Below are 25,773 nucleotides of genomic sequence, written 5' to 3'. Positions count from 1 at the left end.
TCTAATCCAAGGATATATATGGTCTTGTAAGATCCAAATTCATAACATATGGACAGTGTGAACGTCCGTTCACAATTTTAATTGTGGGCTGACAAAGCAAATTTCAGAGTATGTTGTAGCTGACCAATCTTGGGAACACACCTATTACCAGAGACACGTCCAGATAAAAACAAAATTCTGAGGAAGATGGCTTGTGGACTAAGACTCTGTCCACCTTGAAAATTCATAAATTGGGTAGGGTTAGCCTCTTGAACTTTTACCACATCGGTTAGTTATGGGACGTTATGAGGATTTATATAGTGCATTTATAAAGTGTCACGTGCTAAAGACAATTGCAGCACCTACAAATGGAATTTTTACAGATTGTGTGAAAAGCCAGGTATTCAGTTCCTTTTTACAGACAGGAAGGTCCCTTGTTAAGTGCAGATCTCTAGGGAGCTGGTTCCAGTTAACCGGCCAGAGATAAGAGAATGATCTGCAGCCTATTCAGAGCTGGCAAATGCAAAGAACTTTAGCCAAATGTTCGGAAGAGGAGTGCAAAGTGCAGGCAGGGATGTAGTCATGGATCTTCTCTTTCAAGTAGCTGGCGCCTGAACTGTATAAGGTATAATGCATTAAAACCATACTTGGATTGTATCCTCTTTCTTATTGAGAGCCAATATAGAGCCTCCAAATGAGCAGCATGTGTGATCTGGGGGGAAGATTGCGTAATAACCGAGCAGCTGAGTTCTGGACCACCTGAAGTCTACACAGAAGGTACTCCGGGAGACTGAGATAAAGGGCATTACCGTAGTCCAATCTCAAGGTTCTTAATGCTTGGATGACCGTTTTCCTTGCAAATTGTGATAGAAGGGGCAGTAATATTTTTAGCATCCTAAGCTTTCCGAAGCAAGAGCGTGTCAGAACCTGAATCTGGGGTCGAAAGTAGAGGGCCTTGTCAAATTGAATGCCTAGGTTCCTTACAGAGTCCAGCAAGCTCTCCACAGGTTGGGGGAAGATGCACCAAGGATCATGAGCTCGTTTTTGTCTAGGTTGCATTTTAATTGGTTTATAGCCAGACACTGTAGAACCTTGGAAAGGCAATTAGCAATAGCCCCATCTATCTCCTCTACTTTTCCACAGGAGAAAAGAAGCTGGATGTCATCTGCATAAAAGATTAATTTTGCACCCAACGACCGTCAGTACCGCCGATGGTGTACGATAAACATTAAACAAGGTAGGGCTCAGCGATGAGCCCTGAGAAACACCAACTGTTAGTGTAAGTGCTTTGTACGAAAAAGGAGGCAGCCAGATTTATTGGCTTCTATTGTCCAGAAAAGAGGAAAGCCAATTCAGGGCAGTGTTCCTAATCCCTACTACCTGCAGACAATCGAACAGCCGTTGATGCAGGATGGTATCAAAGGCTGTGGATGGCTCAATCATGGTCCGGATGCCCTTGCTTCCCCTGTCCAGCGTACCTCTCACATATTCGACTACTTCCAAGAGCGCTGTTTTCATGGTGAAGTGTGGTTTAAATCCTGATTGACTATGATGTAACATCTTATTGTCCTCAATGAATTGAGACAGTTGTCCATTAATGAATTTTTCCAATATTTTGGAGAAAACAGGTAGGACGGAGATAGGCCTACAGTTTGCCGGTTGTTTCAGATCCATTGTGGATTTTTTAAGCAGAGGTAGCACTTTTGCCCTTTTACAATGTGCTGGAACCTTAGCAGAAGATAGCGAGGTGTAAACATTTTTGTTTACATTTGGAATGATCTGACCTATCTTAGTCATTATAGCAGGTGAGCAAGTGTCAGCGGGAGAACCCGATTTTAGACTCTTAATAGCTGACAAGGACAACTCAAAGAAAAAAAAACGTCATAGTGGTGCTTCCTGTGATAAGAGATAGGAGCTTCAATTGGAACCGACACAAATGGATTAGATTGCACGTTTTTAACCCTATCCATGCTGATGACGGAACCGCTCCGTCATCAGCCGTGGTAGCGCTGTGCTGATGACGGAGCGTTTCCGTCATGGCCCGGCCGCCACGCCTGCGCGGCGCTGATTTCGCGCCTGCGCGGTGCGTTCTATTGAGCGGGCGGGGCCATGACGGAACCGCTCCGTCATGAGCACAGCTCAACCGCGGCTGGTGATGGAGCGGTTCCGTCACCAGCATGCGCCCGCCGCGCGGCCGCCACGCCCCCTTAGCACTGCGGCGGAATAGCCGCCGCAGTGAAGGGGTTAAGAAGATCTGCCTGAATGGTTGTGATTTTATCATGAAGAAAAGATCCAACTCACTGCACGATTCTGCCTTTGGTTGGCAATCTCTGGAAGCTTCTTCCAGACTGGGAAAAGATTTCACAATTTTAAAGATCTCCTGAGATTTGTTCCCAGCTGTTGGAAAATGAGGCAGTATGTCTGAGGCCTGCACAAACAATATGTCTGCATTTGTCCTTCACTGGGAATCAAACTCCCCATTGTGGTGCTTGACTCTCAGAGGGTAGTGCTGCCGAGCAGTCTAAGGCTTACTCAAGAGAGGTGGTGTGGGCTAGTAATCGCCATTTACCAGTACACAGAAATAACACTCAATAATTGATTTTCCAGTCTATACAAGACAAAAGGAAGAGTATATTTATTACACACACACACTACTCAATCCTATGCATCAATTTACAAACATACATAAGCGGTTGGAATTACTTCGTGACTTTGCATAACACTCCCACCCCTCTCGCAGTGGGGATGGGATCTAGTACAACTACTCCCATTTAAGCACATCATCTTGCCCCCAAATGCAATGGATTGACCATATCCTGGAGTGTGGGCCCTATCCACTGGCACCATCTCATTGGCAGCCCACCCCATTATCTCACCCAGCATTTATAATGAGTACACCTGCCATTGTGACACATAGCCCTGACTGAGCATCTTATACTGACCTTGCAGTATACACCCTTGATTCACAGTGGCAACTAATGCAGTAGCAAGAATGCATGTCTAAGCACAAGTACAGATATACTTATCATATCTGATAACAGTTATAAAGCAATGCAAAAAAAGCCCCTAAAAGACGTCACAGTTATAATCAGAGGATTAAGCATTTACAACCAGGCACCCTAGCAGGAATACCTAGCAACATAACCCCACTATGCTTATGATTTCACAATTCACATGTGACTTCCAGTCCCCCAAAAAAACAACATCATGTAAATGCACCACTCGGGGGAGTGTGAGGGTACTCCACCCTCCTTCCTCTTGCCACAGGGAAGTGCGGCGGCACTCCTCCTTGCTCGTGGCGTACACAGGGGCCCAGAGTTGGGGGTCCCAGGCCCCTTGTAGGTCTTCATGGGGAGCGCAACATCGCTTCCCGAATTCCTCTTCTCCCGCCGGGGGGAGTGCGATGGCCCTCTCCTCCTCCTCACTGCCAACACTGGGAACAAGAGATGGGGGATCCCAGACCCCAGAATTCTTCACGGGGAGTGCGGCGTCGCTTCCCAACTTCGTCTTTGGCGGATCCTGGAGTTGGGGGTCCTGGGCTCCTGGAATTACTTAACGGCGAGTGCGATGACTCTCCCTGGCTTTTCTCTTTGTCCGGGACCAGGGTAGGCTCCTTGCCCCCCCCCTGGGGAACCTTCACGGCGAGAGCGAGGGTGCTCCCTGACTTTACATCATGTGGGGTGGGCCCAGGGGAAGCCTAGGCCCTGTAGGCCAGGAAGCCAGGGAGCTGTCTTTCCTGGCTCCCTGCACCATCCTTTCACCTGGCTCTCCCTGTGGGCCTCTATTCTCCTTGCGCAGAGGCCCAGGCTTCTCCTCACCTGCCCTGGACTCCCTCCAATGCAGTAGCAAAGCGGTAACAAAAGGGGGTGGTGATAGACGGAGCATCTGAACCAATCAAACACACACACCGAGTCAAAAGATCTGGGTTTAATCCATCACCGTTCTTTAGCCCACTCTACCACCCCAGTTCAGACATGGCCATATGCAAATCAGTCTGACCCTGTGCCTCATGGGAACAGTCCAGCCCGAACTGCCAAGCCATGCCTTCCCCGGACCGGAAACAAGCTTCCTAGGTCCGGTTTCTGGCATTACAGCCGTCTTCAGCCAGGCTTGCTTGAATCCAGTGGCAAAGTGAGCAAGGGACTCACGTCTGAGCATACCCTGCCAACTTATGGCAAACAAAGCGGTACAAAAGGGGGTGGTGATGGACGGAGCATCTGAACCAATCAAACACTCACACCTAGTCAACAGATCTGGGTTTAACCCATCACCGTTCTTTAGCCCACTCTGTCACCCCAGTTCAGACATGGCCATATGCAAATCAGTCTGACCCTGTGCCTCATGGGAACAGTCCAGCCCGAAATGCCTAACCGTGCCTTCCCTGGACCGGAAACAAGCTTCCTAGGACCGGTTTCTGGCATTACAGCCGTCTTCAGCCAGGCTTGCTTGAATCCAGTGGCAAAGTGAGCAAGGGACTCACGTCTGAGCATACCCTGCCAACTTATGGCGAGCAAAGAGGTACAAAAGGGGGTGGTGATGGACGGAGCATCTGAACCAATCAAACACTCACACCCAGTCAACAGATCTGGGTTTAACCCATCACCGTTCTTTAGCCCACTCTGTCACCCCAGTTCAGACATGGCCATATGCAAATCAGTCTGACCCTGTGCCTCATGGGAACAGTCCAGCCCGAACTGCCAAGCCATGCCTTCCCTGGACCGAAAACAAGCTTCCTAGGACCGGTTTCTGGCATTACAGCCGTCTTCAGCCAGGCTTGCTTGAATCCAGTGGCAAAGTGAGCAAGGGACTCACGTCTGAGCATACCCTGCCAAATTATGGCGAACAAAGCGGCACAAAAGGGGGTGGTGATGGACGGAGCATCTGAACCAATCAAACACTCACACCCAGTCAACAGATCTGGGTTTAACCCATCACCGTTCTTTAGCCCACTCTGTCACCCCAGTTCAGACATGGCCATATGCAAATCAGTCTGACCCTGTGCCTCATGGGAACAGTCCAGCCCGAACTGCCAAGCCATGCCTTCCCTGGACCGAAAACAAGCTTCCTAGGACCGGTTTCTGGCATTACAGCCGTCTTCAGCCAGGCTTGCTTGAATCCAGTGGCAAAGTGAGCAAGGGACTCACGTCTGAGCATACCCTGCCAAATTATGGCGAACAAAGCGGCACAAAAGGGGGTGGTGATGGACGGAGCATCTGAACCAATCAAACACTCACACCCAGTCAACAGATCTGGGTTTAATCCATCACCATTCTTTAGCCCACTCTGCCACCCCAGTTCAGACATTGGCATATGCAAATCAGTATGACCCAGTGCCTCATGGGAACAGTCCAGCCCGAACAGCCAAGCCATGCCTTCCCTGGACTGGAAACAAGCTTCCTAGGACCAGATTCTGGCATTACAGCCATCTTCAGCCAGGCTTGCTTGAATCTAGTGGAGAAGTGTGGCTCACTGGTTAGAAGCGGCAGACCCTGATGCAGAGGTCGGCCCGGTACCAGGGTTCAATTCCCGACGCGGCAGGGTCCTGAGTCAATGTCCGCGGACTCGATAATTCTCGCCTAGGTGCCTACGCTACCCATGGATCTCACTCTGCAAGTCTGGGAAATAGCTTGCTCAATCTCCATAACGGCCCTAGCAGCGCCGGGATGCCTGGCTTCACCTTGGAGGTGCCCTGTCACAGGGTAAGGCAGGACGGGTTCCCCAGCAGTATACAGCGCAAGGACACCACGTGACGAGGTAACATTGCGCTTTACAAGTAAACATACATTACATTACATTACAGCAAGGGACTCACGTCTGAGCATACGCTGCCAACTTATGGCAAACAAAGCGGTACAAAAGGGGGTGGTGATGGACGCAGCATCTGAACCAATCAAACACTCACACCCAGTCAACAGATCTGGGTTTAATCCATCACGTTCTTTAGCCCACTCTGCCACCCCAGTTCAGACATGGCCATATGCAAATCAGTCTGACCCTGTGCCTCATGGGAACAGTCCAGCCCGAACTGCCTAGCCATGCCTTCCCTGGACCGGAAACAAGCTTCCGAGGACCGGTTTTTGGCATTACAGCTGTCTCCAGCCAGGCTTGCTTGAATCCAGTGGCAAAGTGAGCAAGGGACTCACGTCTGAGCATACCCTGCCAACTTATGGCGAACAAAGCGGAACAAAAGGGGGTGGTGATGAACAGAGCACCTGAACCAATCAAACACTCACACCCAGTCAACAGATCTGGGTTTAATCCATCACCGTTTTTTAGCCCTCTCTGCCACCCCAGTTCAGACATGACCATATGCAAATCAGTCTGATCTTGTGCCTCATGGGAACAGTCCACCCCGAACTGCTAATCCATGCCTTCCCTGGACCGGAAACAAGCTTCCTAGGACCAGTTTCTGGCATTACAGCCGTCTACAGCCAGGCTTGCTTGAATCCAGTGGCAAAATGAGCAAGGGACTCACGTCTGAGCATACCCTGCCAAATTATGGCGAACAAAGCGGTACAAAAGGGGGATGGTGATGGACGGAGCATCTGAACCAATCAAACACTCACACCCTGTCAACAGATCTGGGTTTAATCCATCACCGTTCTTTAGCCCACTCTGCCACCCCAGCTCAGACATGGCCATATGCAAATCAGTCTGACCCTGTGCCTCATGGGAACAGTCCATCCCGACCTGCCAAGCCATGCCTTCCCTGGACCAGAAACAAGTGCTTCCTAGGACCGGTTTCTGGCATTACAGCCGTCTTCAACCAGGCTTGCTTGAATCCAGTGGCAAATTGAGCAAGGGACTCACGTCTGAGCATACCCTGCCAACTTATGGCGAACAAAGTGGTGCAAAAGGGGGTGGTGATGGACGGAGCATCTGAACTAATCAAACACTCACACCCAGTCAACAGATCTGGGTTTAATCCATCACCGTTCTATAGCCCACTCTGCCACCCCAGTTCAGACATGGCCATATACAAATCAGTCTGACCCTGTGCCTCATGGGAACATTCCAGTCCGAACTGCCAAGCCATGCCTTCTCTGGACCGGAAACAAGATTCCTAGCCACGGTTTCTGGCATTACAGCCATCTTCAGACAGGCTTGCTTGAATCCAGTGGCAAAGGGAGCAAGGGACTCACGTCTTAGCATACCCTGCCAACATATGGCGAACATAGCGGTACAAAAGGAGGTGGTGATGGAGGGAGCATCTGAACCAATCAAACACTCACACCCAGTCAACAGATCTGGGTTTAATCCATCACCATTCTTTAGCCCACTCTGCCACCCCAGCTCAGACATATGCAAATCAGTCTGACCCTGTGCCCCATGGGAACAGCCCAGCCCGAACTGCCAAGCCAGGTCCGGAAACAAGCTTCCTAGGACCAGTTTCTAGCATTACAGCCGTCTTCAGCCAGGCTTGCTTGAATCCATTGTCAAAGGGAGCAAGGGACTCACGTCTGACTCCCTCCAAGGCACAGTCCAGAGTACTGGGACAGTCAGGGGTTCCTCCTTCCAACTGCCCATGCCACCAGTCTCCCTCAGCAATACCACACCCCAGAGGGAGCTCCTCTTCTTGTGCAAGACCTTTTAAAAGAATTTGCAGGGGCTGGCAGGAAGGCCCTTCTGCCCTATCCTACAGTGACACAACAGCTCTCTGCCCCTGCTTCCTCCTTCCTGCACAGGACTCTGGGATACTTCAAAGTGGAGTAGTCCACAGGTCTTATGCCACATGGTCTCTGAAACCCCCCCTTTCCCCCTTGCTGCCTTCATGGCCCAGGTCCGGAGCAGGCTTGGTGCCTGGCACCGGGTGACAGCTGCTGATGGATAACCTGCAGTTTCACCCCCATCTCTTCCTCCTGGAGAGAAGACCTTCGCCCTTGGAATGCTTGCAGTGAAGGGTTAAGCCTTAGTTGGGGGTGTAAGGTAATTCATCCAACCTGGCAGGGTCACACCCTACCAGGCTCTGGTTATGAGCTGAGTCTGAGAAATATAAAATTTCTGGGTCATCCCAAAAGCAGTACAGTTATGGCTTTGGACTCAGCAGAATACTTCTTTTTACACAACGTACATTGTACTTTGGCGTGAGCTTGGACTTTGTAGGCCCTAGGGAAGTGAAACTACCCCATGTGGTCCCCATCTTCATCGGAGAGTAATGGAGTGTTCCTACAGTGAAAAAAAGTAAAGCACACTGACTTTCCCTTACATGCGTCGCCCCACATTATAAATCCTATTCCATTATAAAGCATATTGCCTGCCACACTATTCTATCTGTACGTGCTCCTAGGCTGCGCACAACAGGAATCTCCACCGCATAGCCCTTACACAGGTACACACGTGTGTGCACATGTCTACATGTAACCAGTCCGGTGCCCTTTACACCGGCTGCAGCGCAGCAGCCTTCTCTCAAAAGGGGGACACCGGTGCAATCCACATGCAGTCTGTTTCTTCGTGAGTTCACTGTGGGTGAGTCCCAGTTTATGAGGCTCTCTGACAGTAAAAGCTCAAAAATTAGGTGTTCAAAAAGTGAAAAATCAGGCGGTTCAGATGGTCAAAACCACCTTCTAATACCAGTTTTATGAATCGTCATTCCAAAATAGGCTATTTGGGCAAGATGCACCTTTGTGTGATAGTCCTATAGTGCCAACTTATAGATTGATTTAACTTCTAAATCGAATTTAAGCCTCCATTTCCTTTCAAGGTGTTTACAATGTTTTTTGCTCAGACTATGGTCCTCATTTAACCAGGGGGCTGTTGGACTAGTACTGGGAGAGTTCCTCGCCGAGATAGGGCCTAAGTCATTAATAGTCTCTTGAATCCAACTATCCAGACATGCAGCATCCTTTCCAAGAGAACCAGACAGGATAGGGGTATTCGCTACCAGTGCTTGATTTAGGTTGGTTTGCTGGACTTTGTTAAAAAAAAAAGTCCTGGAAATTATTCTGAGGGAGGGCCTCTTGGATGCTTGTACCCAAATGAATGGAATGAGGTAGTGATCCGACTACACCAAGGGGGTCGGCTTCAAGACCTCCAGGCTCACAATATAGAATACCTGGTCAAGTGTGTGGCCAGCGTGATGGGTTGTGTTGGGCAAAAGACCTCTTGCTTAAGTGTAAGAGAGAGCATGGTATCTGAAAGTACAGAGGCTGCTGGATCAGAAGGATTGTCCAAATGAAGACAATAAAAGTGTGCACACCTAATGGCCCATGGGGCAGTGCACTCCCTACAGATTTCAAGCATGGGCCAGCATTAACCGGGGGTTTATAAAAGAGGGCACCCACCAGTGACTGTTGGAGGGGTTAGGATCAGGCAGAAGCCCATTGCTTCTGCCTCTACAAGATCCTCAAGCAGGAAACATACTCCATTTTGTTAGACTGATGATATCCCGCCCCTTCTGCCTGTTTTGTGATCTCTTCTAAGGATTTTAAAACCTGGAGGGATTGCTGTGACTAAGGTTGGATTGGCTCACCCTGAAAGACATGTTTCAGTGAGAAACAGGGCGCCCAGCTTCCCATCATTTAAAAGGTCAAAGACCTGTAATTCATGTTTCTGTAGTGACCACACCTTTAGTAGAGCTGCAGAGAACTGTGCTAATGTCCCATTATTAGTACAGGAGATAAAGGCAACTCAGTTGTTGACTAGTTTGTTAGGAGTTCATTCGCAGTCAGAGCATGTGAAGGCTTTTGATATCTTAGAGGGGGCACATGGGGAGAGCACGTTAGACTATCCGCAAGGGTCATTCCCGTCCACTAGCTATTGCAGGCATAAAAGTGTCCCCCCGTACCCTCATCAGAATGCTCATGGCCCTGCAGGAGATAGAAGAGGACTACTTCTGCTCTGTGAGAACCTAAAAGATTAGACCTGCTCTTCTTCTTGTACCCAGGACAAAGAAGTGAACTCCAGTGGTTATAAGGCTGACCTCCTGTATAATCTACAGGGATACAAAAAGCAACAAGAAGCCTTTCCTACAGCTGAAGAGCAGATCAGTGGCAACGAGATCTGGACTGGTCTCTCCCTGACACCCTGTGAGTCTCTAACTACCTCCCTGAGGTCCTGGTGGCCTTTAGAAGTAAACTCCTGTGGTGGATTGGGATTTAAAGGACTAAATCAGAAGGTACAATTGTTTGCCCAGATGAACTTAGTTGATGTATCTGACCCACACTCTGCTGCGGTCAACCGCAAATTGTGCCTAGGTCCTGTTCTACCACAACCATGAGCTGTCATTGTAATTTTATTCTTTTTGCCACTGTTTTTATTTGCAACTTTAAAAATACATATCTTGTGTTCCCCTTATTGGATTTTTATCATGTTAGTGGCATTTTGTTTATTACATTTTACTCCATATGTCTAATTTTGGGGGATTTTTATTGTTTTGCATTTTGACGTTAATATTGTTTTAGTCCTACATACGCAGATTGCCTCTGAGTTAAGCCTGTCTACTCCATGCCATAACTACTAGGGGTTTGAGCTTGGGTTTATTTTGTGACATTAGGTTGGGGATGATGTGATCATATTTCTTCAGGCCGTGGGTGGGACATGCAGCAGCATATAGGATGCTCCAGGGATGTACCAGTGTGGGTTCTGGGAGGCTGTGAAGGAGGGCATTACCACCAAATAGATGCAAGAGTACGAGAGCTTGAACAGAAAATCTAAAAGCCCTTTTTGGAATAAACAGTTCACATTCTTTAGAAGAGAAAGCTGACACCAGGCCATCTTTGTTTTGGCAATAGGTCCCTTGAGGGTGAGGTTGGTTTCCGGGGTGAATCCAACTGACTTGCCATTCGGTGAAAGTTGGCGCTCAGAGTCAGTAAGGTTCATGTAATTGAGACAGGTTTGAACCCTATCTTTTTTTTATTATTCTTGGCAAATAACAGGAAACCTGTCTTAGTTGGGTTGAGTTTCAGGTAGGCACAGGATATCCAGGCCTGGGAGGTGAGCAAGCAGCTTTGAGGCACTGAATGTCTGAAGCAGAGGAGACTTTCAAGTTGATGGCCTATTGATGACTCGTGTTGCTGTTATCTGTGAGTAGCACTAAGCAGCTCCATGTATAGGTCGAAGATGACAGGAAAACGTATGGAGCTCTGGGTAACTCCTAAGTTGATGGTGGGTGCTTCAACAAAGGTGTTGGTATAGTACTTTGCGTTGGCTTATGAGATGAGCTTTCTTCTTGTTGAGTGGAGGGACATCAGTCTCAAGAGGTCATCAGGAGTTTTGTTTTTCTTCCATTTTTTATCCTGCTTCCCGGTGGATCATTTATAGTCAGCAATGTCTCTAGAATACCAGGGGGGCAGAAGGTTTTGGCTTGCACTTACGTGTTGTAATTGATTAGTGAATGTTCACATAGCTTTCCATAAAGTTGTAGAAGTTGTGTCAAAGAGTGTTTGCATTGGATGTGGAGTTGATAAAATGAGAGATGACTTCAAGCATAATTGGCTATGAAAAAGTCTTTGAATGATCTGAAGGTTTGGTTTTCTCTTTTGTGTTGATTGGGCGCTAACCATGGAAATATGGATGGCAAAGTGGTTGCTCCTGTCCTGGACGTATGGGTGGTTTGAATTGGATTGTTGGTGATGTTTAATACACAAGGTCAAGGATGTGCTTTGGCGAGTCTTGCATGAGGACATGTTGTACCACAACAAATGTATGGATGAGTTTAAAGAAGGTGTCACTTGTTTTTGTGAGCTTGTTCTGTCTGGGAGGTCGACGTACCCAAAACGTTGGTGTGTGCGTGTCGGATGGTCGAGGTAGTGAGGAGATGTGAGGATTTATCAATAAAGTCCTTTCTCTGCCCATAAGCCCTGTAGATGAGATGGAACATCGAGTCTGGACGAAATGCTGTCAGTTACACAGAGTGAGAAAAGGTACTTTAGCAGCTTCATGGACTTAAGTGCTACTTGCTTGCCTAGAGTACAGGGCCAGGAGTACTTATGGATGGAAGCGAGGCATCCTCCCTGCTGGTGAGCACAATTCACAAAATGGATGTTGTAGCCTGTGTGAAGATTCATGAATGCTGTGTATGAAAATGTGGGAGTAAACTGTGTTTCCGTGACTACAAGGGTGTCAAGTTATTGATAGGTTTTGAGGTTTGGGATGTCCAGTGCGTAGAGTACTGCAGTGCGAGCTTTGATAAGCATGAATTGGAATGTGTGTTCTGTAGGTTTTTTTTGGGGGGGGAGTTTTACATAGAGCACACTCGACCCAAAGGTAACAGAGTGCTTTACATGAGCACCAATTGCGTTACAGGTGGACACATTAATTTTGTTGGGCACAGGAAGATTAAGTGATTTGCCCAGAATCACAGGATGTTGAGTGTCCCAGCCAAGACATGAACCCCGTTTCCCAGCTTCGAGGTTGACCGCCCTAGCCATTAGGCTATATCCTCTCCCCTAGCTTGATGGTGTACGATAGTTAATGTGCGAGTACATTGTTTTATGCATATGGTAGGTGAATAGCTGGGGAGTCTACATCTGGGTCTGATTGTGGGGGGTAGCAGATCCTGGGTGAAGGCAAATGATTTTATATTACCTTGTAAATTTCAGTGGAACAGGGGTTCTGGTTCAAGGTCCTTGTTGGCCCAAATGGGTCAAATAGGTGATGTCTGTTCCTATGCATATGAAAGCTGGGAAATCCAATGATGTCACCTCCAGTACAGATGAATGATGGGAAATGCAGTGGTGTAATATCCTATGCAGGTAGATGAAGGGACATTAAGTCCTCTTGACAGAGTTTTTTATATATATAGTGCTAACTTGACCCGAAGGTTTCAGGTATCAGAGCACTTTACAAGAGCACCAGTTGCGTCACATGAGAACACATTCTTCTTTTTTTTTTGTTAGGCACTGGGAGATGAGGAGATTTGCCCAGAATCACATGATGTTGCGCGTCCTTGTCAATACTCAAATCTGGTTCCCCAGATTTGAGGTCGACGGGCCAAGCCATTAGGCCAACTCCTCTTGCTTTACAAAAGGGGGTGGTGATGGACGGAGCATCTGAACCAATCAAACACTCACACCCAGTCAAAAGATCTGGATTTGATCCATCACCGTTCTTTAGCCCACTCTGCCACCCCAGTTCAGACATGACTATATGCAAATCAGTCTGACCCTGTGCCTCATGGGAACAGTCCAGCCCGAACTGCCAAGCCATGCCTTCCCTGGACCGGAAACAAACTTCTGAGGACCGGTTTCTGGCATTCCAGCCGTCTTCAGCCCGGCTTGCTTGAATCCAGTGGCAAAGTGAGCAAGGGAATCACGTCTGAGCATAACCTGCCACACTTATGGCGGCCAAAAGCGGTACAAAAGGGGCTGGTGATGGACGGAGCATCTGAACCAATCAAACACTCACACCCAGTCAAAAGATCTGGGTTTGATCCATCACCGTTCTTTAGCCCACTCTGCCACCCCAGTTCAGACATGGCTATATGTAAATCAGTCTGACCCTGTGCCTCATGGGAACAGTCCAGCCCGAACTGCCAAGCCATGCCTTCCCTGGACTGGAACCAAGCTTCCGAGGACCGGTTTGCTCAGACGTGAGTCCCTTGCTCACTTTGCCACTGGATTCAAGCAAGCCGGGCTGAAGACGGCAGGAATGCAGAAACCGGTCCTCGGAAGCTTGTTTCCGGTCCAGGGAAGTCGTGGCTTGGCAGTTCGGGCTGGACTGTTCCCATGAAGCACAGGGTCAGACTGATTTGCATATAGCCATGTCTGAACTGGGGTGGCAGAGTGGGCTAAAGAACAGTGATGGATTAAACCCAGATCTTTTGACTGGGTGTGAGTGTTTGATTGATTCAGATGCTCCGTCCATCACCACACCCTTTTGTACCAACTCCTCTTGCTTGGCTACTTCTTTTAGAGACAGCTTTGATGTAAAACCAGTGACTTAGTTGTGCAGATGAATGATGGGAAATCCAGCGATGTCAATTCCCGTGCAGATAAATGTGCAGTGGTGTCACTACCTGTTGAGATTGATGATGGGGGAAACAAATAGTATATCTGACCCCTCAAACGTCCAAGACATTCCCTACTGTTGCTTACGTTGAAGTGGGGATATTATATTTAATCCCTCCAAAGCCCAACATTTTCCCTACTGTTGCTTATGTTGAATTGGGTATAGTAAATCTGACCCCTCCAAAGATAGTGGGAGAAGTAAATTTGAGCCCCTCCTACTCTATTTTTGAGTCTTTATTTTCTTTTTGTTTTAATATATATGTATCTTTTTAATTTTAACCCTTACTTTAAACAAAACTTTTATTGTATATTTTTGAAGTACTGTTTATTTAATTTATGTTTTACTTTACTGTTGTTATAGGATGCATTTTTTACATTTGTTACTAGAGTTTGTATTTATACTGAACTATTTTTATTATTGCTTACTGTTTATGTTTAAACAATGTCATTGTTTATATACTGTTTCTTTTTTGCACCTATTTTAAAGCATATCTTTTATGTGTGCAAGTTATACTTTTGATATAATTTTAAGAGTATATATTTTTTCAATGAAATATACTTTTTAAAGTAAATGTAGTGTATGCTAGTTCAATTTCGATATACATATCTACTTTATGACGATACTATGGTCTATATTTTTATTGTTGACATTTTTTACATTACATAGAAAGCATGTAAAGTCCATATTTGTGACCGAGATATTTTTTGGCAATATTTTTGTTGCTAACACACTTGTCTGAGATATTTCATGATACAACCCTCACATTTCTACGGTGCTTGTGAAGGAGACCTGTCTATAAATACTCACTGCTCGCTGCGCCAGGTAAGGAGGCCTCATTGTCTCACAGCACCACTTGAAAAAGTCTGTATGTAAGTACTCACATTCCAAGATTGTCTCAATAAAGGAGGCCTGTCTATAAGTAGTTACTGGCTCTGAGTGCTAGTCCTCAATGTACTCCTGGTACTTGTCTTCAACCTCCAAGTGCCACTCATGGCGTGTTAGTGTAGTACATTGTAGTGCTGATGTCTGCATAATCACTCAAAAATGTCATGTTATTCATATAATGAAGTGCTGTTAGCTTCTCATATGTAGAAAGTAATGCAAACTGATAGTTCACATTACTTTAGGGTTACTTTCTAGAGCAAACAAGACTTCTTAATCAGTTTGCGTCACTTTTTTGTAACCATGCACCTATGCAAAGCCTAGATAAATCTGGCCCCAAATGTATCCATGGCCACAATCATGCAGAATAGTTGGTACACAGATAAATGTATCTGACCCATTCATGCAACACACTTCTCATCAGCAGGGCCCAGGTTACTGACTCACTCTCACTTGAGGTTTCTCCTCATATCTTCCAGATTTTTATTAAGGTACTGGGACACCTCAGTGTAACCCAGAAGGACCCCACACATGCCCTTGGTTCTCAGGCAGCGATATAATATGAGGCTTTAATTCTCCTTAGTCCTGGGAACTTGGTAGTACCACTATTGACATCATCACAGCTGAAATAAGAGTGTCACCTTTGATGAAGGATAACCTTGCAAATACCTGGCCAAAGTGAGCCTATTTTCATGGCCATTTCCGGTGTGCCAGCAGGTTCACTGATGTCCTCTGCAACCCTGGAGCCAGAAAGTAGATGTGTCCTGAACTGGATGTGCATGAAACAGATTTAGAAAGGCAAGGAGGGCCATGCATGACAGAAGAACATAGACGACTGGCCAGGTTTTCAGATTTCTTAAGTATGACACTTCCATAGTTTCAGTGCATGAGTGACATTCTTCTGTCAAATGTGTGGCACTTTCTCGTGAGTAAAACCAAGCACTGAAGTCCATGTAGAGAATAATATTAGAAATTTTTTGAGCAATGAGAAGCTCTCTAAAGGCCGTGACACTGCTGTAAACCCCCTAAAATGGATGGCCACTAACATACGTCTTCATTTTAAAAAAATGTATCCTACTTTTGTAGTTCATTCAGGTCTTCAAAGCCCAGGAGACTCTCCAGTTTACAGGAACTGAGCTGGGATTACGTTCCTAGTTATCTAACACCCGAATATGGAGTGCTTTTCAGCCAGTCACTCAAAGAAGGTTCGGGTTTTCACGGGCTCTCTTCCCAAAATGGTGACTGGCATAATGTGTAATACAGCCCAAACCACCAAGCCATCTTATCAGCAACTTCTGATAGGTCACCTTATAGGATGGATGTTGGTACTTCCAGGTGCCAGGTGGTTAAGCCCAAAGCTCTGTATTCAAATAACCATTAGTGTGCAAATGTGCACCAAATCCCAACTCTAAATACCAAGAATGTCTTCTGCAATACAGATTCAGCTCAACGGGCCTGTTCTGTTACAATTGCTTCCAATGAAGGGACCTCTCTGTGTGCCTTTATTTAGATACACTCTGTCTCAGAGGTACTGCTCAGGGTGGCCATGCTTGAGTGTTCACTGCCTCGCAGAGCCAGTGTATGTGGCCCACGTGTGAGTGCTCACTCACTCACTATATCTCAGGAGGCATGTGTGTAGATAGCCCCTATCTCACACCCTCAGCTCATGTGGGCTAGGAGTGTTACTCATTTTTTGGCAGTTCAGTGCTCATTCTCTCACAGATCTAGCTCAGAAAAAGTGCATTTGGTTTTCATATCTCGCAGCTCCAGCTCAGAAAATATGCTTATGGGCAGTCAGTGTCTTACTTCTCCAGCTCAGGAGGTTGGAGCAGTGTACTTTTGGCTCAACCATTATACGTCACATATGTAAGTTCCTTTGTGCATGATAGGCACTACTTATATTCTGTGTGGCCTAACAATTCAATGAATAATGGAGTTTCAATGTATTTCTGAAATGTTCAATATTAGAATAATACTAATTTTACGTATGTGTGTACTAATGTGGAAAGATGACTAGAGAAAATGTAGTTCTCGTTCATAATTAACTGATTGTATTAAGATGTTACATTTATTCATATGTAACCGTAGTTTATACCCTGTAATTTTCATTCCTATATGTCAATTATAACTGTACGTGCACATATATTCAAATGCTGAGTGCACTCTAACTGCTGTGCTTACTTAGCGTAACCAAAGGCCTTGAGCTTCTAAGTTTCAGAGTTTAAATTTCACATTAGAAATGTTTTGCTTGAATGTTCTTTCTTCTACAGGTGCAGATTCAAGGCTTCATTAGTTAGTTACAAAAGGCACTGTTTATTTGTAGTGATGGTAAGGTACAGGAGGATACTTTTGGCAAAAGAAACATGTTAATGACGTTGGAGATGAGTTCTCATGGCGAAGAAATGATGCTCAAAGTCAACTGAATGTGCCCAATGGAAGGTGTGCAAGAAGAGCCGAATGTTGACAATACCTACCAAGGAAGATGGAACTGTACTGGAGATGATGATGTTGGTTACCTTGTATGTTAATAGGTGTTGTATTGTTAGTTAGAGAGAAGAGACCCTTAGGATTTCATGAGGTGCAGACCCCTTTGTTATTTTCTCTCTCTGTGTAGGTTATGCTATACATTCTTTAGCTTTTGGGGTACATTTCCGAAAGACTCTACAATGCTGACACCTTCTCCTTGCTTACCCGAGATTTAACAGATTTTCCACGATTTTAGTATAGAGCAGGATTTAGGTATATTTCCTTTAGACTCACCAATGACTTGGCAGCAGCATCAACTTCTACATTTTAATCTTCGGACCTTCTTCCTTATATTTTGATTAGCCGCCACTGAGTTTTTGGTGTGCTTCCTATTGTTTAGGCTTAATTTTATTAAATATTTGGATTTATTCTTGTGATATTATACTTCTGTAACATGCTTCTGAGACTTATCTACATCAGCTTGTTTTTTGAGTTTGTAATGAAACCCTTTAACTTCATCTCGCAGTCTTGACCTTATTGTATGACTACATTGGATTCATTTGTCAAGGTGGTTAAAAAAATTATGTAAACTCACTCTTACCTCTAATGCAACTCAGTATAGATTTACCAACCGAAGGACGGAAGAATCAATGGCAGAGCGTTATCAAGGTCAATGTGTTGCAGTGCAGTCGGCTAATATGACTCATAGCTCAAATTCAGGAGGTTCATGTGTGCGTACTCACTGACAGACACCTCCAATGCAGTGGTGCTAGATGTGAGTACTGTCTCGCAGCTTCAATAGTGAAGTGAAACGTATGAGTACTCACTGTCTCACAGCTTCAGCTTTGGAGGACCATGTGTAAGTACTCACTGACTCACAGCCCCAGCTTAAAAAATTTAAATTGATACTTGTATAGCGCACTACTCACCCGCAAGGGTCTCAAGGCGCTTGTACGAATACCGCTGTGGAACCCATCCCAGATTTCCCTGTGAGGCGTCCTCTCCTGGGCACCCCCAAGGTGGAGGCCAGGCATCCTTAGCGTTGTGGGGGCCTGTTGTGGAGATTAAGCAAGCTATTGCCCACAGTTGCAGAGTGGGACTCCATGATTGGATTAGGCACCGAGGCGAGAATTATCAGGTCCGTGGTATTATCAGGTCAGTGGAATTTTGAGCCCAAGACCCACCGAGGCGGGGAATTGAACCCTGGTCCCGGGCTAGACCTCTGCATCAGGGTCTGCCGCTCTAAACATTGAGCCATTGAGCCACACTACTCCAGCTTAGGAGGTCGATGTGTGCGTATTCACTCTTTCACAACTCAGGAAGTCAATGAGTGGGTACTCATTATCTCACAGCTCCAGCTCTCAAGGGTGATGCGTGGGTACTCACTATCTCACAGTATCATCTTCAGAGGCACGTTTGTAGAATACCACTATCTCACAGTTCAAGTTCATACAGGCTATATGTGGGTACTCACTCTTACACTGTATCATCTGAGAAGGCAATTCAGTAGGTTACCGCTATCTGACAGCTCAAGCTGATAAGGGCCACGTGTCAGTACCTTAGCTCAGAAGGAGTGTTTGTGGATACTCCTGGCCTCACAGCACTAGCTCATGGGGACTGTTTGGATACTCCTTCCCTTACAGCCTTAGCTCAGGAGAACCATGTGTGGATACTCCCTGCCTCAAAGCCCTACAGGAGTATTGTGTGTTGATACTCACTCTTTCACAGCCCAAGCTCAGGAGGCCCATGTGTGGATACTCACATCCTTGCATCTCAACTGTAGATGGCCATATGCGTTACTCACTGCCTCACAGGTCACCCCTAGATGCCATGTGTGGGTACTCACTGCCTCAAAGTTCAGCTCTCGACGGCCATGGGTGGATACTCACAAACTTACAGCTTCAGCAAAAGGAGCTTCTGTCTGACTCACTATCTCACAGAGAGAATTTAGGGGGAACAGGAAATGCTTTAGGGCAGTGAGACAGGTGTGGCCGCACTTGACACTGACCTGTGGAGGGGCGCTGACCTCAGGTGGGAGGGGGCTATTTTTAGCAATAACTTGGAGAAATGGTGGGCACTTTTGCCTGGTGGTAGTGAGAGAATCTAAAGAGGCAGTCATGGGATGTGGGGGCGCCAAAAATGATTGTCGCACTGGGCGCCACCAGCTCTAAAGCCGGCCCTGGGGGAAGAATATCTGCCCATGCTAATTTTTCATACTTTTTTTATTTAGCGTGCTTCTTTTATGGGCTTTCATACCAGAACAGTAATAATTTTAATGTCACAGAGAAAATTGAAATTTGAAATAAGGGCTTCTTATGTCCCAAACTCCCTGTTGGGCCCTTACTGTAATGAGTCGAGGGCATCGGCATCATCAAAGAGTTCTCACAACTTAACAATGAATCCACAGACATCCCATCCGCCCAGAACCTCTACGACAAACTCAGCACCTTTTTTCATCACAAAATCAAGACCATCTATGACAACTTCGACAACAACAACCTCAATGAAGGACTCACTGTCACCACTCCCGGCACCACACAGCCGACGCTGGACAGTTGGACCACCTTCAGCATTAAAGACACCCTAAAGACTATGAGGATGACCCACTCCAGGGGCCCCACGGACCCCTACTCCACCACATCTACCACAGAGATCATCGCCCCCGAGCTACAAAGAATCATCAACCGATCCTTCGAGACCGCCTCCTTCCCCAATGACTGGAAACATGCCGAGATCAACCCTCTCCTAAAGAAGCCATCAACGGACCCCACTGACTTCAAGAACTACAGACAGATCTCCCTACTTCCCTATCCGGCAAAAGTCATTGAAAAAGCTGTCAACAGCCAACTCGCTTTCTTCATCGACGAGAACAATTTCTTCGACTCCTCCCAATCAGGCTTCCGAAAGAACCACAGCACTGAATCCGCCCTCATTGATGCGACAGATGACATCCACTCCCTCCTCAACAGAGGAGAGACTGTGGCCCTCATTCTCCTGTACTTCTCCACGGCCTTCAACACAATCTCACACCACACCCTAGCCCACAGACTCCAACATGCAGGAATGCGGAACAAAGCCCATGCCTGGATCCGCTCATTCATCTCCGGCAGAAAACAGCGGGTCACACTCAAGCAATCAATCAATCATGGGTTCGGTAAGTGCAGCTACTCACCCGTTAGGGTCTCAAGGCGCTGGGGGGAAGGGGAGGGGAGGAGCAGGGTCCTGTCCATCAAGGAGGAGGTCTATCGAAGAGCCATGTTTTGAGGTCTCTCGTGAAGATGGAGAGTGATGTTGTCTGTCTGAGGTGGAGCAGGAGGCCGTTCCAGGCTCTGGCCGCGAGGAAGGAGAAGGAGCGGCCTCCCGAACTGGACTTCCTTGTGCGGGCGACCACAGCATGGGAGAGCTGGGCTTATCGTATGTTCCTTTGGGATGCGTGGAATTTAAACCCGCTGTTCCGGCATGCTGGTCCAGTGTTGTGGCGGGCTTTGTGTGCATGGGTGAGAATCTTGAAGGTGATTATTGCCTTGATGGGTACCAGTGGAGAGTGTGCAGGTGCTGGGAGATGTGGCAGTGTTGTGGCAGGTTGAGGATCAGTGTGGCGGCGGCGTTTTGGATGTTTTAAAACTTGCAGGTGAGGTTTTTGTTGATTCTGGTGTAGAGTGCGTTGCCACAGTGAAGTCTGCTGGTGACAAGGCCGTGAGTGACTATCTTTCTGTGTTTGAGGGGGACCCATTTGAAGGTCTTGCTTAGGAGCGAAGGGTGTGGAAGCAGGAGGATGAGATGGAGGTTGATCTGGCTGTCCATTTTGAGTTTGGAGTCCAGGATGATTCAGAGTTTGCGTGCCTGGTCCGTGGGGCTGGGTGGTCTTCCTATGGCGGGGGGCCACCAGATGTCGTTCCAGGCGTCGGGGCGTGGGCCCATAATGAGTACTTCTGTTTTGTTCGTGTTGAGTTACAGACAGCTGTTTTTCATACATTTGGTGACTGCTTTCATGCTTCTTGAAAGTTGTGTTTGACTGTGTTGGGTCCGTTGGATAGGGAAAGGAGGAGTTGGGTGTCATCTGCTTATGAAGCAATGTTGAGTCCGTGAGTTCTGATGATGGGGGCAAGCGGAACCATGTAGACATTGAACAGTGTGGGGCTGAGGGAGGATCCTTGGAGGACGCATCAGGTAGTCAGTGTAGAGTCTGAGAGGAAGAGAGGGAGTCTGACCGCTGCATTCTGCCTGAGAGTAATGAGCGGATAAAGTTGAGAGCCTAGTCCCAGATCCCTGCGTCGTGAAGACTGCGTGTTAGGGTAAGGTGAGGGACTGTGTCAAAGGCCGCTGAGAGGTCGAGGAGGATGAGGGCTACTGTCTCTCCTCTGTCTAGGAGGGAGAGTATGTTGTCTGCTTTGGTGAGGAGGGCGGTTTCTGTGTTGTTGTATTTCTAAAGCCGGATTGGGAGGAGTCGAGGATGTTGTGCTCTTCAATGAAGGTGGCGAGGTGGCTGTTGATAGCTTTCTCTATGACTTTCGCTGGGAACAGGAGCAGGGAGATGGGTTAGTAGTTCTTGAGGTCTGTGGGGTCTTCTGAGGGTTTCTTCCAGAGGTGGTTGATCTCGGCTTGCTTCCAGTCATCGGGGAAGGAGGCATTCGCGAGGGAGAAGTTGATGGTGTGGCAGAGCATGGGGGCAATGGTGTTAGCGGCCCTGTTGAAGATGTGGTGTAGCAGGGCTCAGTTGGGGCCCCGGAGTTGATTGACTTCATTGTCTTCAGTGTATCTTCAGTTGTGAGGGCTGTCCAGCTGTCAATCCTTGGCTTCAAGGTGACGGGTGGTTGGTGAGGGTTCTGTGTGTTGGCTGTCTACGTCGAAATTGTCGTAAATATTCTTGATTTTGTGGTGGAAGGGGGTGATGAGTTTGCGCAGAGGTCTAGTGAGGGAGGGACGCCTGTCGACTCATGATGAGTTGAACTCCTTGATGATGCTGAAGAGGACTTTGCTGTTGTGCTCGTGCGTGGAGATTCTGTCTTTGCTTTCTTTCTAGTGTTTCTTATGAGTTGATGGTGGCTCTGAAGTTGTGGGCTTCTGTAGATTTGGAGTTACTCCAGGCCATTTTAAGGCGGCGGCATGTGCCTCTGGGCTCTCGGAGTTCGGTGGTGAACCAGATGGCTTTCCTGGTGTGGATGTTGTTGTTCTTCCTGAGGAGAGCTATGGTGTTGGTGCAGTCGGAGATCCATCTATGCAGGGCTCAGGTTGTGGTGTTGTGGGTGTCGTTGTCTGTGATGGTTGGGGTGGAGTTGCCGGAGTGAGATGGTAATTTGGTCATCCATGGGAACAGGTGCTGGGTTCTGTGGATGGTGGTTGTTCTGAAGGTGAAATCAATGCAGCAATGGTCTGTCCACAGGAGTTCGGTGATGTGTCTGAAAGTGATGGAGTTTCCTGTTGTGATGATGGGGTCGAGGGTGTGGCCTGCTGAGTTTGTGGGTTCAGTCATGATCTGGGGGAGTCCTATGATGTGGAGGTTGTCCAGGAGGGATGTGGTGTTGGGGTCTTGTTGGTTGTCGAGGTGAAAGTTGAGGTCTCCCAGCAAGGTGTAGTTGGTGGACGTGATGGCCTGTGGGGGGATGCTGTCCGTGTTGGAGTTGGTGAATGGTTCATAGGGTCTGGGGGGTTGGTAGGGCTCGCCTTTATCTTGAAGTGTAGGTGTTCCATCAGGTCTGTGGGCTCCTCTGGAAGTGTGCTGGATTGAGTGCGAAGAGTGCCACTGGGTTGTAGCATTGGCGGTTCGGAGGTCCAGGGTTTCTGGTGCTGGTCGCGTTCAGGACGCGGACAGGCACAGACGGGATTGCCTTTGGAGCACCGGCAGCATGCAGCTGCCATTATGTAGGGGTCGGGGAGTGCTGGATAGCTAGGAGGCGGGAGCGTGGAGGGGAAACTGGCTTGGGCTGGTCGTTCTAGGGGGGAAGGACCGCGTGGCAGCAGCCGCGGGGAAACGGGAGAAAGGTGCACAGAAAAAAGAGTGCAAACAGCGTAATAGTAGAAAAAGGAGGATGGAAAGTGATAGAAAGAGAGTAAAAGGGTGAAAAAAAAAGGTGAAAGGAAAGAGGTCAAAGGATAAGGCAAGCAGAATAAACGGAGTGAGAGAATGAGTGAGAGGTCCACTGGTTCACCAGGCATGGGGTGGGGGTAAAGTCTGAGGGTGGAGGAGGGCCTTGAACACCAACACTCAAGAGTACAGGGGCGCAGGAGGGCCTAACTTGATGGTGGAGCTGCGAGGGTGGGAGAGCAATTTCACTGACAATAAGTCAGTTGTCTTGCTACCTCTCTTCTTCTCGGAACCCACGCCGACCACCTGCAGAGTCCCCCAAGCATCCGCCATCTGCCCTACTACATTCAACGTCTACATTGCCCCTCTCACCTCCACCGTCAGATTGCATGGACTCAACATTGTAACATATGCCGACGACACGCAACTCATCCTCTCACTATCCAACGAACCCAACATCCCAAAACACAACTTTCAAGAAGGAATGGAAGCAGTCACCAGGTGGATGAAGAACAGCTGCCTACAGCTGAACACAGTCAAAACTGAAGTACTCATGAAAGGCCCACATTCCGGTGCCTTGAACGAACCTGGTGGCCCCCAGCCCTCAGGAACCCACCACCACCCGTGGACCACGCCCACAACCTCTGATTCATTCTGGACTCTGAACTTAAAATGGACCGCCAGATCAACGCCGTCACCTCTTCCTGTTTTCACACCCTCCATCTCCTACTAAAAACGTTCAACCCCGCCCACAAACTCAACAATATCCAGAACGCCGCAGCCAGAATAGTCCTCAATCGACCACACCATTGCCACAGCACCCAACACCTGCGGACTCTCCATTGGCTCCTTGTTGAGAAGAGACTCGCCTTCAAACTTCTCACCCACGCCCACAAAGCCCTCCACAACATCGGCCCTGCCTACATGAACCACTGCCTCTCGGTCCACGCACCCCATAGATCTCTCAGGCCAGCTCTCCCTCGCCACTGTACCACGCATCAAGAAGACCAGAGCAGGAGGTCGCTCCTGAGTCCTTCACCTTACTCCCAGCAAAGGCATGGAACACCCTCCCTCTCTGCCTCCACCAGGCACCTACTCTCTCCAAGTTCCTGAAGGACCTCAAGACCTGGCTCTTCAACAAATCAACATGACTGACTGGCACCAAACACACCCCTAAAAGCCAGCGAAGACCTCTGACCCACTTGGCCTCTGCCGACACTCCGGGAGTGCCTAGAAGTTGTGCCCCTCACCCCCCCAAACCTCCCCCCCCCTCACCCCTCCCCCCCAGCGCCTTGAGAGCCTTCCGGGTAAGTAACTGTGCTTAACAAACCATGATTTATTGATTGAGTGCATAGTGCAAGAAGGGTGCAGTAAAATAGAATTAAGGGATAAAACAGGCACACTTTTGTTCTGCTACGGTTAAAATCTGTTGGACTTCTGGGACAGCTGTTTGAGCTACTGGCCTTGTGTTTGAACATCTAAGGCCCCAGACCTGACAACACTTGACTATTAACAAAGTTGTGTGTGCTCATACCCTTCACCCCCGCAGAATAAGGAGAGGGTCCCCTGAGTCTCCCATATCTTCAATACATTGATTGGTGGTCTTGGATTGAATAGGGTGCCCCTGAAGGGTTGGGGTCTCATTAAGGGTTGGAGGCCCACCTGCTCGGCAGGGGTCAATGTTACGCCCTTTAAGTACACACTCTCATAATGATGGTGTGAAAGTGGAACCTCAGTATAAGTTAAATGGAGAAAGCCCACTTTGAAATATCAGAAAATTCCATAGGAAGGGGGAATGGATGACGATTCAATAAAAGACGAGTGGTAGCAGAACACCCTTTAACTCTGATGATTACACACCTATGAACCCCTATCCCTCAAAAGCCTTCAAATTTCTGCTCAAGAGTTTAGGCGAGAACCACAAGTGGAAACCACAGGAACCTAGTAGGGCCCATTTTAATTCCTCTTCCTGCCCCTGCCTCCAGGACATCTGACACTAGGGGGCAGCAAAAGCAGTATTATAGAGCATGCTGGGGATAGCACCTGCCAATGTTCTTTTCGAGGGAATGAATCTCTACGCGTTATTTTAGATCCGCTCACTGTGTTTCTCATACCTGCGGCCTGGGACCCATATTCCTCTGTGGGATCTTCTTCCTGTTGCTGGAATGAGGCTTTGATCTTGGTCTGCAGGCTGCTACTGTAGTATCGATTGCTCTGTGATTACCTGAACCAAGATGCTTCTGGCACCTCCCTGGCGTGCTCTGCCTCTGCTGCTTATCAGGGATGCACACAGAGAGCAGATCAGGTTTGCTTCCTGATAATGATGTATCTCAGAATCAGGCTTGTCTTTCCTCATTCCTGTTCCTTTCTCAGTTTGCTCGGGTTGGCAGGCAATTACGCCAGGACGGAGAAGATAATCTGCGCCCATCAAGGTTGTAGAGATGTCACTGATTGTGCTGGACGTCACACCTTGG

The sequence above is a fragment of the Lissotriton vulgaris genome, chromosome 7, assembly GCF_964263255.1.
Source record: "Lissotriton vulgaris chromosome 7, aLisVul1.2, whole genome shotgun sequence".
Lineage (NCBI taxonomy): Eukaryota > Metazoa > Chordata > Amphibia > Caudata > Salamandridae > Lissotriton > Lissotriton vulgaris.
The sequence above is the reverse complement of the archived record's forward strand: the minus strand, read 5'-3'. Positions refer to the sequence as shown.